Below are 14,029 nucleotides of genomic sequence, written 5' to 3' on the forward strand. Positions count from 1 at the left end.
CTCTCTATTTCAAATGATCATGAAGGAAAAATCAGGGGCACTGATATGTGTGAGTTTGTGTAATATTCGCGCTTGACTTGGGGGACATGAGAGGTCAAGAGAAGCCTCCTCACTCGTGGACAAATAATCATAAACTCCCCGGGAGACGAATGGGCTTATAGCACTATCACTGATCCTCTGACAAACAAGCCTTCGATATGATAGCTCATGAGCAATGTACCAGTATATCCAACACGGTTAATCTAGAATAGCACTCATTGTCCCATTACCAACCCAGCGCTTAGCAGCTTAAACACCTGATGACATTTTATTGAGTGCCAGACATCCTTAAGTACAAATAATCTTTACCTAAAAGATTAGACTAATTTCTGACTGAGGAAATACTGTGAATTCAGAGTTTAAATATTTAAAGTACAATGCAGCATTGTAGTCCTATACTGGCTACTTGTAAACATGGAGGACTGAAAAATACTATTTTGTCTTCCACAAGTCTTGTGACCCCAGGCCAAGTACTGATTTTGACACAGGTCAGAGTCCAAAAGGAAACTCCTTAGAAATAACATCTGGAAAAGACCCCATCTTATTTTTTGTAACTCAAAGACTGTCAGTTAGGGTAAATGGGAGAAGATGGGAGAAAAAAAAGCCACTGCTACAAAGAGTTGGGCTTGCTTCCCATAGATGCCATTGGATTAGTATTTTGGGAGTTTGGAGGCACATGAGACTCTTTGTTGTGTTCTCTGAACCCGACCCAAGCACTTTTTGTAGGGCCCATTGCTATCCTGCTGGAGCAGCCTGCTACTGTAGGGAAGTGATGCTGCCAAGTGGATGCAATTCCCTCCAGGGAGTTACTCACTTTACCTGGCAGTGGTTTCAATGTTGCAAAGCTGATTGGTTATATATACATCTGTGGATATACTGAATAACTTTTCTAGCTCATGTTAACCCAGGATCACTATTAGACCTGTTGTACAATCTGACAAATAATGCACTGAAAGTAACAAGATAATGAGGTGCTGCCGTGCAGTCAGGTGATCAGCATGAGCAGAAAAACTTGATTATGACATCTTGTGGACAGGTGAGGCGTCGCAGAATCTGATTAATCATAGTACTGTACTGCACGAATGTCACTGTGTCCAATTTAATAGACTGGAGCCACACAAGTGCACATTTCTAGACTGGTAACAGGTTCACTAGCCCACCCAGTTGCACATAGGGAAGAAATGTAGCTTGCTTGTTACCAAAATTACAGGTAATGTATTGGATACTAAGTTGTGTTATTAACTACTATGTGTTCAGTGATATATTAGGACTAACACAGTCACTAGATCTCAAACCATTTGAACAAGTGCAGGAGAGTTTGGACCAATGTGTTCACACTTTTCATTTTTCACTATGATCAAAACCACTAATGAGGCATTATCTTTTTGCAAAATGGTATTCCATCCCTCAAATTAAGTTGACAAGATTCTCAAAATCAGTCAACGGTTAGACACGAGTTGAGATGAGCGATGGTTAGTGGAATTCTGAAGTTCAAGCAGGCCGTCGAACTGGACCACCATCCTTGTCCCAGTATTCATGCTCAGGAGGGGAATCAAGTTATTGAGTGAAGTGTGTCTGACACTTGGGATATCATCACACATTGTACAGCCAAATCCACTGCACAGAAATGTTTTTTTCCTTTTTTTTAGTTACTTCAATTTTGTCAGACGAAATGCTTTGAGCACTGTGAGTTAACACATAGTATGGGCTGCTTTTCAGTTGCAGTTTGTGACGCATTTAGCTGTCTGACTAAAGAAAAGAGAAAAATATGTGAATGAGAGCAACTTTATTGGAAATTTGACTGTGTTGATTTATGCTTATACTTGACTGTTTTAATGTAAGTGAAGTTGATCTATAAACGAAGGAGCGATTTGACCCCCAATCACATGATCTAGATCTGTTAGTTTGGCTTAGAGAAGCTTGCTTTTGTACAATTTTGATGGAACTCAGCATTTTAAAAAGGCCAGGTTCATTACTTCTGTTTATGTGATGCATGCCAAGGTACACTGAAGCAGTTAACATCTCTTGAAACACTGTGTATTTGTATTTTCTATAATAGTTTTTTTTTTTTGTTTTTTTACAGACAAGGATCTACAATGTTTGAAATGAGCATTGAGCACCGTTTAAACAATAATGGATTACTATTCTGTTCTAGTTGTTGTGACAAACTGGACATTTCTGTCTTTTATTTTTAGTACATTGACAGAACTCTTCATAAATCTACTTTGCTTTGCTTTTGTTGAAGCCTGTGTATTGACTGACCAAACGAAATGTGGGAAAATGGAAAGAGTGTGAGAACCTTGTGTCGGCACTGCAATTATCTAACCACAAATGGTACATTATAATTCAAAGTTCTGTTGTAGAGTCAGTTTTCATTAAAATAAGTCAAGCAGAACACTTTAATACCAAATGCACCATACAATAAAAAAAGGGAGAGCTGAGATTGTTTTTTTTGCCCTTTTGCAGTCGAGCGGCGTTAGCACAAGAAGGCAAGATGAAAGATCGATACAAAGTACTTGGCTCTCCACAGTCTCTTCCTCCACCCAGCATTCCTTCTGAGTCTGAAAGACTGATGTAGTGTCAAAACCCAGAGAAAGATAAACCTGTCTGATACTTTCTCACAGGCAACACCTGAAAAGCACCCCTTCATACACTTGCAGTTTTCCTGAAAGCAGTTAAAGAGTTTTGTTCATGTGGGAATTCTCTGCATAACTCTTAAATACCAGATATTCATCATCTAAAGGTTTATCTCTGGAACTTAAGCAGCAGTTATTTCTGAATATGAATTTCCTCTCAGAGAGCTTGTAAAGTGCACACTAATAAATCTTGTAATCCACGGTCCGATAAATGTGAAGTCTGGGTCAGAGTTTAAGTTCTTTTGTTATTCAGAACGTTATTAACCTTTCGACTGAGGTATTTTGATTAACAATAGAGTTTTGTTTGTGATAATAGAAGCTACATCACAATCCATTCTCTGAATAGCAAGGCTGTTACGTGAAACATTTTCTTCTCAGAAAAACCAAGAGTGAGATGAAGCTTGAGATGACATAACTTTGAGCGTAAAATGCATGTATAACTAACTCTATCTTCCTCTTTTTTCACACATCACACAAGTGGTTGCACACAATAAATTCCACATGTGACCCTGCCAATACAGTGAAGTGATCCTCAAATCTAAACGCTATTTTGTAAAGAAAGCAAAAAAAAGTCATAAGCAAGGAGAGATGATGGCAAATAGAAGCAGTTGAAGGGGGTCAACAGTCATGAAAATAAACATTCTCCTTGTTTGTACTAGTTTGTGTTGTTCTCTCTGCGGGACTATTTCCTTAGGGTGCCATCAGCTAATGTTTCATTACTCCTGTATTTGTCCACTGCCTTTAGCTTGATGCCACAGTGGAATTGTGACTCTCCATTACGTACGAGGGGCCACTATCCCGCACAGCTGTTCTCTCTTCAGCAGTCGCCTTCAATCAGCTTCTTGCTTTGAGTTATTACTTCCTGTTGTCCTTAGGAGGTTTCCTACTCTTTGAAACACCATCTCCATGGGTGATTGGAAGAGCTAACCGCGAGAGTTAGCAAAAAAAAAAAAACCTTAGAGTCGAGGAACGAGATAAAAAGCAGGTCAGGATGGAAAACAAACTGACTCTCTCCTTCCCGACCTCAGCTGGTTGTGGACAGGTTGCAGGCCTGTGAGAAGATTGTGTGTGTGTGTGTGACCCAATGGATTTTCTGCCCCTCAGGGGGCGACAGGTGGGAGCCACGCTCAAGTCGTCGTTTTGTGATTTTACCAGCATTAACTTCCCTATCAGACGTCCATAGGCATGATTAAAAACGCATATATGGAGTAGAAGTCTGACAACAAATTCTCTGCTGGGTGATTATCCTGTGGAGTGTGAGTAAGGCGTCATTGAAGCTGCATTCAGCTCACTGTCAAAGAGGCTGAGGTCAGGACCATGACAGCTTTCCTCCAGCCTTTTCCCACATCTTCCTTCACTTCCTGTCAGCTCAGCTGGGCTTTCATCATCCTTTTCATTATTTACAGTCTTTCTTAAAGATAAAAAAAAAGAAGCAAAACGTGTTTCTTTTTAAAAGAAAACAGATGTTTTTTTGCCAACCCGTTATCAGCTTTTTTCAATTTAAAACAAAAACCTCACACTATGTCTAAAAGAAATCTTTATTTGCTCTGTAGAACTCAGTGTAATACAAAGACTATCATGCAAGAGATTGCTAGTTTGTGACTTCCTTTCCGACGGGCACTTTCACTTGCAAACAGTGAGTTAGCTTTGATGTAATGTCTACATGTTACAAAATACATAATTTGACAGTTCCAAAATCTGCATACTTACATATTGGACTATACACAGATTAGATTTTCCATAATTTCATATGAATACTACCCGTCACAAAGACCATCTCTTAATCTACAATAAAGAAATGTGACACTATTGCGCACTGGACATATCTACAACTATTTTCTAATGAGACTGGGCTTTTCTATAACATGTGATCAAAGACCAAATCATCTAAATCACGTCTATTTGAAAATAATACAATGAGACAAATTCAGCTGAGAAACTACTCCTTTTGACTAAAGACAGGATGAGAAGATGGCAACTTGTTCCCATGTTGTTATATATGAGCAACAAGCCATTTCAGGAGTAATTTGTTCGTCATTTGCATGCATTTTAAGCTTTGTACTTGTCACGTTATGTCGTTGAAATGACCTGCCATAAGGTTAGGGTAAAAGTACGGGGCAGTATTATCTTTTCACAGTACAATTCATGAGAAGACATTTGACTTGACTTGGTATTCATCAGTACTGTATGTCATGAGACCATGTTCAAGATGTAGACGGTGTGGCCAACTAAGAAATGAGTACATTTCAAAGATCCTCAGAGCCTCAGTCAGCACTGCATTAAAAACTGACAATATCCTGTGGTGGAAATCTGTGTAGATGTAACATTATTTAAGAAGCGAGGTACCATCCGTCTTGTTCTCAGCTCAGAGTTCATTCGCTAATTTAACTTGAGCCCATATCAAAAAACGATAATGACAAACAGAATTAGTTAGGTAGCATGTTGTATTTGTATTCTAATTATTGTTAATTATTGTAGCTGCCTCACAGAATATCATTTGTTTACACGTTTATTTCACTATGCAGTGTTACTGAATGAATTTGAGCAAACATAAAATTCTGTAATCATTTATTTATTGACTCCTGTTGGGCAACGCATAAACTGCAAAGATAACAAAGGCATTATCATTCCATGGATTTGATACAGTGTTAGAAAACAGTTTCTTCTTTACACAACAGTTAAGAATCAACATCATTTTTCTTTCGGAGTCGTGTTCCTGATCGTGTGATGACTCTAAAGACCAATATTTATTCGCCTACTTGCTCTGTTATGGTATTGTCTCCTTGGGGAAATATCTGGCTCTTTAGCAGCTATGAGCACTCGTCTGTGTTCACCAGTGCGTCACACTCGTAAAATTGTCTGCTGTTATATTTCTTAGAAAGCAAAATGAGTTAAGAAATGCTGAGTTGAGTCACGCAAATTCTCTGTGAGTTAGTCGCTTGCTCATTATAGTAGAAATATTGTTCAGCACAGATTTAAAACCAATAGATTTTCTCTTGTTTCTTTCATTTCTTTAATGTAAAAAAAAATAAATAAAAGCTTTTCTCAGCTGTGGCTTAAACAAACAAAAACCATCTCTGGGATAAGCAGGGCTGTGGAGCTGCACAAGCATTCTAATAGGTTCCAGATGATTGCAGCAAGACATTTCTTGGATTGCTGTATGCTAAATGTTTTAGGACAAAAGAGAACTCTCATAACACTTGGAAACTTGTGATAGAGCTTGTCATTGTTGTGGAGGAAAATATCTCATTTCCTAACATGAGCCTACTTTGCGGTTGTATAGCACAGAAATCTGGACCCAGAGCAAATGCAGCATGTGGTCCTCTGTGCTGTTTTCATCGGTGCACTGACACGTGTATAAGTAACAGAAACAACAAGAAAACACATTAAAAAAAGGAAGAATTTTAGCTTCAGTCTCTGTGGCTGTTCGTTGGGCTTAAGGGATAACTATTTAATATCTAAGTGAATTACTATACAGCTGTATTATTATGATAGCCAAGCATATCATACACCGATATCAATAACCTGTTCTCACTCCCAACTCATTACACAGGCCTTACTGATGCTTGGTCAGAAACAACTGGGTCAGTTTTTGATGTGTTGGATACCTGAGCATAATTTTTGGACGTGTGGGGTTTTCCAGGCTAGTAATCGGACTCTCTTTATCATAACATCTTATCACAGTTCTCTCTTGAGTGCAAACACTGCATGGTCATTCTGTTGCTTGGGTCAGAACCAGAGCTCTTTGCACTTGAATACTGAAGATAACAGCAGTTGATCATTTAAAAACAAAGCTTTTGCAAATCTACGAGGAACAATCCTCCAAAAGGCTGAAAAAGAAAAGGTTATTGTGACAGTAGACTAATTCTATTAACTTGGGTGTTGTTGGTATTTTTATTATTCATATATTATGATATGGAATTATACACATATTTTGTCTGCTAACTAAACCATTTAACATAGAAACTCAGTTCAAATGACAAAACGATTAGCTCATTGGTGTGACGACAGCTATGACTTCAGTTGATAATTATGAAAAACATTGTAATGTTGTCAGAATAATCATCAAGTTATTGAATAAAAAAAATAGCATATACATGAATGTGCGTTGGCATATAATCTATCACTTGGTTGAGTATTTTTTCCATCTGAATGGCAGTTTCATCCCTGTCAATGCGTACTCGGTGTGTTCAGTCAGGTTACAGTTATTTGGGCAATGTGTTAAATGTCCTTAACTGAAATCAAACCGAGACACGGGGGATATTGAAAAATAAATTTATTTTAAAAATTCCCAAAGCGCCCATTTATTCTATGGGCACCATTTTTTAGGGAAAATGTTTTCCTTCTCTTTCACAGTGTAACTCTCATAGCCAGCAGACTTATAGTGAGTTTGGAGCAAACATGAAGTTAAGGACAGTGTTATTAATTAAAGCGACTGAAACGATACAAATAGATCAGATTTTACACGATTCAAAGCAAACATCTCCTATCCAACTCCTATCAGCGTTGGGATTCTTCTGACATCATCTGGAGTAAAAACAAGTGGTTGATTTTTTCAATGAATGACTGTAATCTAAAAAAATAATGGGTTGCATTATAATAATCAACAGCTTTTCTTATCTCTGTGCCATTCACACACACTTTGATAGGTTTACCGTAACCTTTTTAACAGTTAACAAGAGGCAAGGGACAGACTCAACAATCCCAACATAATTTCTGTAGAAATTTGCGTAGTTTAGTTCAAAAGGGGATCCTTCATACTAATAACACAGAGTTCCTCGACTCTGGTCCTCGGACAACACAGCCCAGCATATTTAGAGCTTCCCTGCCTCATCACACATGCGTCGGACTAATGGGTCATCAACAGGCATGTGCAGAACTCGAGGACAAGCTGTTGAGGACAGCCATTTCATCTGAGTCACATGTATCTGAGCAGGACAACATAAAGATTATACAGACCATGGCCCCCGAGGACCGTAATCGAGGAACACTGCTCTAATAAAATCCGGTAATGTTATACTTGGTTCCCTTCCTGAGCAGTAGGGACACACCTTAATGGCATAATGGCAAAATCTGCCTATTTCCTGTTTTTAGATCAAAGTTCTCATGGATCGCATGTCATAGGTGTCCTTTAATGGTATATGCGACAGTGCTTGAAAGCGACAAACACATCAGAGAGTGCAAAAGGTGAGTGTTTTGTATGTGTTAACGCATAAATATAGAAATGAATGAAAGGAGGAAAGCAGTATGGTCCAGCAGCACTTATCATCATCCCACTTATCTGTCTTACCACAGGAACATGGGAGGTATTAGAGCGTACTCAGATTAATATCCTCTAGCCGAGATGGTGAGAGACATCCAAAATAAATCAATTTTTCTGCTTTACGTGGTTTTATAGGCTTCAGTTAATGCCGACTCAGCTGCAAAATTTAATCTTTGAATCTTCTGATCTACATATTGTGGTGAAAAAATGTTTAAAGACAGATCAGAGCGAAAAGACGTTTAAAAAACTGTAAAAAGCGGTATCTTATGTCACAGTTATTCTAATGCCATTGAAATGCGACAGCTTTGTTTCAGTGAAACCAAAGTGTCTCTCAGAAATAATAGCTCGGGTGGCCTTGAACTTTTCCAGTTCTGACGAGGACAAAACTGAAAATCAAAATCAGGATTTTTGGGCCCAGTGGTGCCTGCAGTGCCTCTGATTTGCATCTGGGTGATAATTTACACTTTTTAAACTGGAAAAACTGATAAATTCAGTAGTGAACACATCTCCCTGGCACTAGCTTCCCATCACTGGCTCCCCGTCTGTTTTAGGATTGATATCAATATTGTTTTATTGTTGACTTACAAGTTACTAAATGGGCTGGCTCCTTTTTATCTTTCTGAATTCTTACAACCATATGTGCCTTTCAAATCATTCAGATATACTGATCAATTGCTTTTAGTTGTTCTGAGAACAACACCGGCTCACAGTAGAGACCAGGCCGATGGAACCAACTGCCCCTGCATGTTCTGCAGGCCTCAACACTTAATGTTTTTTAAATCTTAGTGTCACACACACTTTAATTTCTTGGCTTTCATTCCATATTGGGGTTTAGTTCTCTTTATATATTTCCACCTATTTTGTTGCTTTGATTTATTACTTTGAACTTTTGTGGAAGTTTTTGTCTTCTATGTCAATTTGCTGTTTAACATGCAGCTCTTTGGTCAACGGGCTGTTATTTGTAAATATGCTTTATGAATAAATTTGACTTTAACTTTAAGTTTCTGTGTTGAGCTCATTTTTACGATGGGATTTGCAATAAAAGGACAATTTAAAAAAAAACAATAAAATAGATTAAAGAAAAATAACTAAGCAACCCAGTGGGTGTCAGATCTGTTGTTGCCACTCTTCCTTACCCACACATGCAAACTTGCTAAGTTGTGAAAAAAAACATAGCAGTACATTGCTGATGTTGGAAAGAAAGGGAACCTTCTGCCTTCTGAATAGCCAAGGCTGAACATTCTAAGTACTTGTGTATACCTTACAGAAGTAAGTGTAATCTTAATCTTAATTATGCATGAAAGTGTTTCCATTATTTCCTGGCATCTTCTTGCTGGCACATACATCTCCATTACTATGACACATTAAATCTAATGAAATAGCATCTTCCTCTATACCGTTACCAGTGCAATATGACTTGAATCAATTTTGTCTCATTGTAAGCCAACAACTAAACAGATTATAAAAACAGTTAAACATTCTTCAGTGTTTCATGACATGCTGATGTTGTGACTGCGTTCCTTCAGGCTGAAAAGAGAACTCTATGTTCAAATCCTGGTTGCGGTTCGTTGTAAGACAAAGAAATATTTTTCAAGCAAATATACAGCTGCCGTTGCCTGGGAGCCGGACATATCTGAGAACTCATGTTTTATTCTCTCTGTAATAAGTCGGCCCTCCTGCTGTTCAAATAGATCTCCATCCTCCTGTGCCAGGACAGTTATTTATCTAACATTTGATGCACCGACTTTAGGCCTTTCATAAACATACAAGATGCTCTTTTTTTATGTGGAACCCTCCTTGGAGGGTTCTTTTGGGCATTTATTAGAAAAACTAGATGGTTTATTTTCTCTAGAAGAAGAATTCACTGTTTATATTTGACCATTTGTCAGTGTCGTATCACAGGTTTGATGACTTTAAAGAAAGATGAAGACAGAGGCTGCAGACTAACTCAAAATTTCCCTTTAAAGAATGATGATAGAAACAGAGAGAAAGAGCTTTGTCAGTTTTCTCCTTGAAAAACTACCTTTTTCTCCTACTTTTGTAGCTCACATAATTCCATAGCTCAGGTATCCTCGCTGCACCTTTAGGGATCAGAAGTTCAGAGAGAAGAAGGCTCTGTGTTTTATCTGTCTTTTCAGACTCAGATAACTGGTGTCACAGTTTATGTTTTGATTACTGTTACGTTCAGGCTCTGTCACAGTTTTGTGTTTTGATAATCTTGTTTCAGGTCTTTTGTCATCTTTTCAGGTTTCTGGTCATGTTTTTCCCCCTGTCACTTAGTGTCACTCATGTCACCTGTTCCATTGTCATCAGCTGCACTCACTCAATAATCACCCTCCTCAGTATTTAGTCTCCCAGTTGGTTCATGTTCATTGCAGAATCCTCACTTATCCTTCATGCCATAGTCAAGTCTGGTTCTTGCCTCATAGTCTTTTCTCGGTTGTAATTCATAGTCTTGTTATCCATAGTCTTGTCTTGTCTTGTTTTGTTTGATTATTTACAGTTCAAGTATTTTTGATAACCGGCTCAGCCGAGCCTTTTGTTCTTGCCTTGCTTTTGGAATAAACCTTTTTGAACTTGAAGAACTATATCTGGGTCCTACCTTTCTCGACCGTTCCCTGACAACTGGAAGGTGTACTTTTACTCAAAGTGTTAAAGCTGGAAACATGCTGTCACTCACAGTCCAAATAAGACATTTTAATTCATTCATCTTGTCAGATTAAGTTGTATAAACTGTATTTTTGTTTTGTTTTGATATTCCATTTCCTTTTGTTTTAAAGGAGAAATAAGCCCTTTTTCACAAGTTGACACAATTTTGATAAAAAGTGAGTGATGTGCTTTAGTCAAAATACTGCAGAGATGGAGCACCGCATTCCATTTTAAACCCTCTGTTCAGAAAATCTGTTTTTAGTGGGTGGAGTGAGACACTCCACTCTAACCCATTTTTAGAGTGGAGTGTCTTCATTTCATCACCATGTAGTATCTAACCTGAAAGCTCACACTACTTTTACCAGACTGATGAAAAAAATACTTCAGTGGCAATTTCTTTCAAATGTTCTCATGTTATGAACAGCTTCTCACTGACATACGAGAGGATGGACTTAGACCATCTAACCCCCCACACATCCAAGTTTATTATCAAATGCTTAAGAGGCAACACCCACTAACCCCTAACTCATCTTTTGGCCTGCTCCTAAACCCTAACCCTGGCCCAATACACTGGATGTGGGCAGAGTTGGAGGATCAGTCTGTCAACAGGTGTTGAAGACCTGCATGAGCAAAGTAAGAGCCAAGTAATTCGACTGTCACCCCTAAATTGCTACTGCAATTTAGAAACTTGGCACTTCAAGTCACATGCTGCTTGTGTAACAAGCGTATCAGAAAAGCTTGGAGATGGCGAATTGTAGTCCCACCTCAAAGTGACACCAGTTGATTTACACTAATGGCAAACAGGCTCTTGTTCTCCAGACACTCAAGTGGATAAATGAGAGTTTTGGCCTTGGTTGCCGTCAACCCTTATCTTGTTAGAGACAATTGAAAAAAGCAATTACCTGCACCAGATGTTGCAATGGGTGATAAAGTAATGGAGAAGACGACAAGTAGACACTGCTTCTTTCATCTCTCTGTCCGTCTCCTCTGTGCTGCACTCATCTAGAAACGTTTATAACCATCTCCTTTCGGACAGTTCTGGCTGCAAATAGGCTCGCTCATGTTGCCGACCCTAAACAGCTCTAACTCTCAACTCCTTTTCAAACCCTTACATAAGAAGCATGAAATACAACTTTTTTCTTCATCATCCTGCACCAGGGAATGGTTCAGCACTGTCAAGTTGGTCTGCAGCTCTGATGGAGCCTTTAGACGAGAGTTTGGGAGGTTGAGGGCCACTTCATTTGATCTAGTCTCAGACTTTGTTCGCAGACAGAGATAGATTAAAACCTCAGTGGATGGAAGTAGAGGCAGCAAGACTTCAGCTCAACAAAACACAAGCATTAATTCAAGATACGCTATTGATACGAAAATGAAAAAAAAAGTCACTACATGGATGTAGCTAGGTGTAAAGGTAAGAGCCTCTCTTTGAAAAAGTACAGAAGTGATTAACATGCTTCAGTTTTAGCAAGTTTGCCCTCAATATGTCCGAAAACACGTCCTTTGCTTGTGTTAACCTTTTTCAGGTGGGTAACATTACTGGTCTGCATCAAGAAGTGGCAAAGGCAAAATAAAAGAAAACTAGAAATAGAGGTATTAAGGTATTATCATTATCAAAACTTGGGAGGGTGGACTGATGAGTTCACTCTCACCCTGTTTCAGAGTGATAGAGTGGCAGATAAAGTGCTGCAGCCATCATGCCTTGTGCCTACTGTACAAGCCTGTAGGGGCAGAGTTATGAGCAGGGGTTGCTTTAGTTGCTCAAGTCTCGGTTCAGCATTATAGGTCTGAACCTAGACCTGACCAGAAAACTAGGTCTGCTGACCACCTGAACATATTGAATGATCAGAGTTATAATAGATTTTCTTTAGTCGCTGATGGCACATGCGCATTCCAAGATGACAATGTCAGGATGCATTGAAAGAGTGAAGTGAAAGAGTGGTTCGAGGGGTCTAAGATATAATTTTCCCACATGGACTGGTGTCCTAGAAAAAAATGGCAGCGATATCACACTCTCATTATTATTACAAAATTAACACAACACTGGGTGGAAATGGACAATAACACAGTGAAGGATGTTGTAATTGAAGCTAAAGATTATCCAACAAAGTGTGTGACTGTGTGTGATATTTTATTTTTGGCCGGTGTATGTATATGAGGGTATTTGAGTGCTGAACAGTTAGATTTGCATTTTGTCTTGTGAGAAAAATACCTTTATGACACCAAATCTAAATGAAGACAACAAATTGTGACATGGTGAGGGCTCTGGGTTTACACGTGTGTCTCAGGAAGTGCGTCTGAAGAGATTTCACATTCCTGCTGCAACGGAGCAGATGATGAGAAAGGCAATTGAATTGGGGAGTGTGATTCAACAAGGGAGTCACATCTCACGTCAGATACTAATCAGCATCAGTATTGGTAAGAAAATTATAAATGAATGTTCATGTAAGCATTTCCACCTTGGTTAATGAAACATGAATTGGTGACTGTGCCCTCCAGAGAAATCAGGTTAATAAATGTGACAGATGACACTTCAGTAAGTCACAGACAAATAAACATCACTTCTCTCTACGGCTAAACATGAAGCTGGAAACACACATTTCTCTGTCTCTTGTGAGTGTGACTCGGCCCAGACTTTTAATTTGTTGCAAGAGTTTGTGATACCCTCTGAGATTAAGTTTCCTGTCTCACATCAGTCCAGCGTCTCTTCGACTTTCTCTCTCTGCTCACATGTAAAAAAGCGGTTCACATCAAGATGAGAGGAAACACACAACCACCTTTAGACCTGTTTTCTTTGTCCAAACTTCAACAATGACCTTGTGAATATGTGTATTTTTCACTCAAAAAAAAAAAGTGTCCTTGCGGGCATGACACCTCTCTGATGGGGTGATTATCTTTGGCGTGGCGCCTGTGAGCTGTAGGAGTGCTTTGAAGACATTCCTAAGAGGATATAAATAGTATATTTTTCTCCAGCACCCCCATGTAGACAATAGGCTGATATGGATGTGGTCAACCCTCCTTTTACTTCCCAGGATTTTCCCAGAGAAGCACAGGCCTTTACATGAAGGCCTTGTGATATATTTGGCAGTTGGAAAAAAGCAGTGCTGTCAAGTTTAAATTCAGTCATATATTTTACTGCAAAACGCCCTTTCTGTGAACTTAGCAACATTCTCAACATAAATTGCCAAATATTTTTTCCAACATAAGATGAAGATTTGTCCTGACATGAATTATTTTGACAGCTTTACAATTAGGGAGATTGGGAATTGTTCGCATAATAATTTATGAGACTTTTCCTGTGATAATACAGCTTTATAAAGCAGAGGATCACAGTCTGGCGCTTTGCTCCTTGATATTAGGTTCTCATTTTAAACCATGTAGAGCCTATTCTGGAATATAAGTCTAGCTTTACCTCCAACATCTGTTTCTGAGGATGTTATTGATG

General features: G+C 38.7%; 1 protein-coding gene across 1 annotated transcript in view; it reads right to left on the reverse strand.

Moving 5' to 3' along the window:
* arl3l1 (ADP ribosylation factor like GTPase 3, like 1) overlaps window positions 1–13,195 on the reverse strand; it is a 79,479-nt gene extending 66,284 nt beyond the window's left edge. Inside the window, exon 1 of the mRNA XM_072395840.1 lies at window positions 13,181–13,195. The gene's annotated coding sequence lies outside the window, so the exon portion shown is untranslated. The remainder of the gene's footprint in view (window positions 1–13,180) is intronic.
* Window positions 13,196–14,029: the final 834 nt, after the last annotated feature.

This window comes from Leuresthes tenuis, unplaced genomic scaffold (genome assembly GCF_036924035.1).
Source record: "Leuresthes tenuis unplaced genomic scaffold, fLeuTen1.0.hap1 SCAF_11, whole genome shotgun sequence".
NCBI lineage: Eukaryota > Metazoa > Chordata > Actinopteri > Atheriniformes > Atherinopsidae > Leuresthes > Leuresthes tenuis.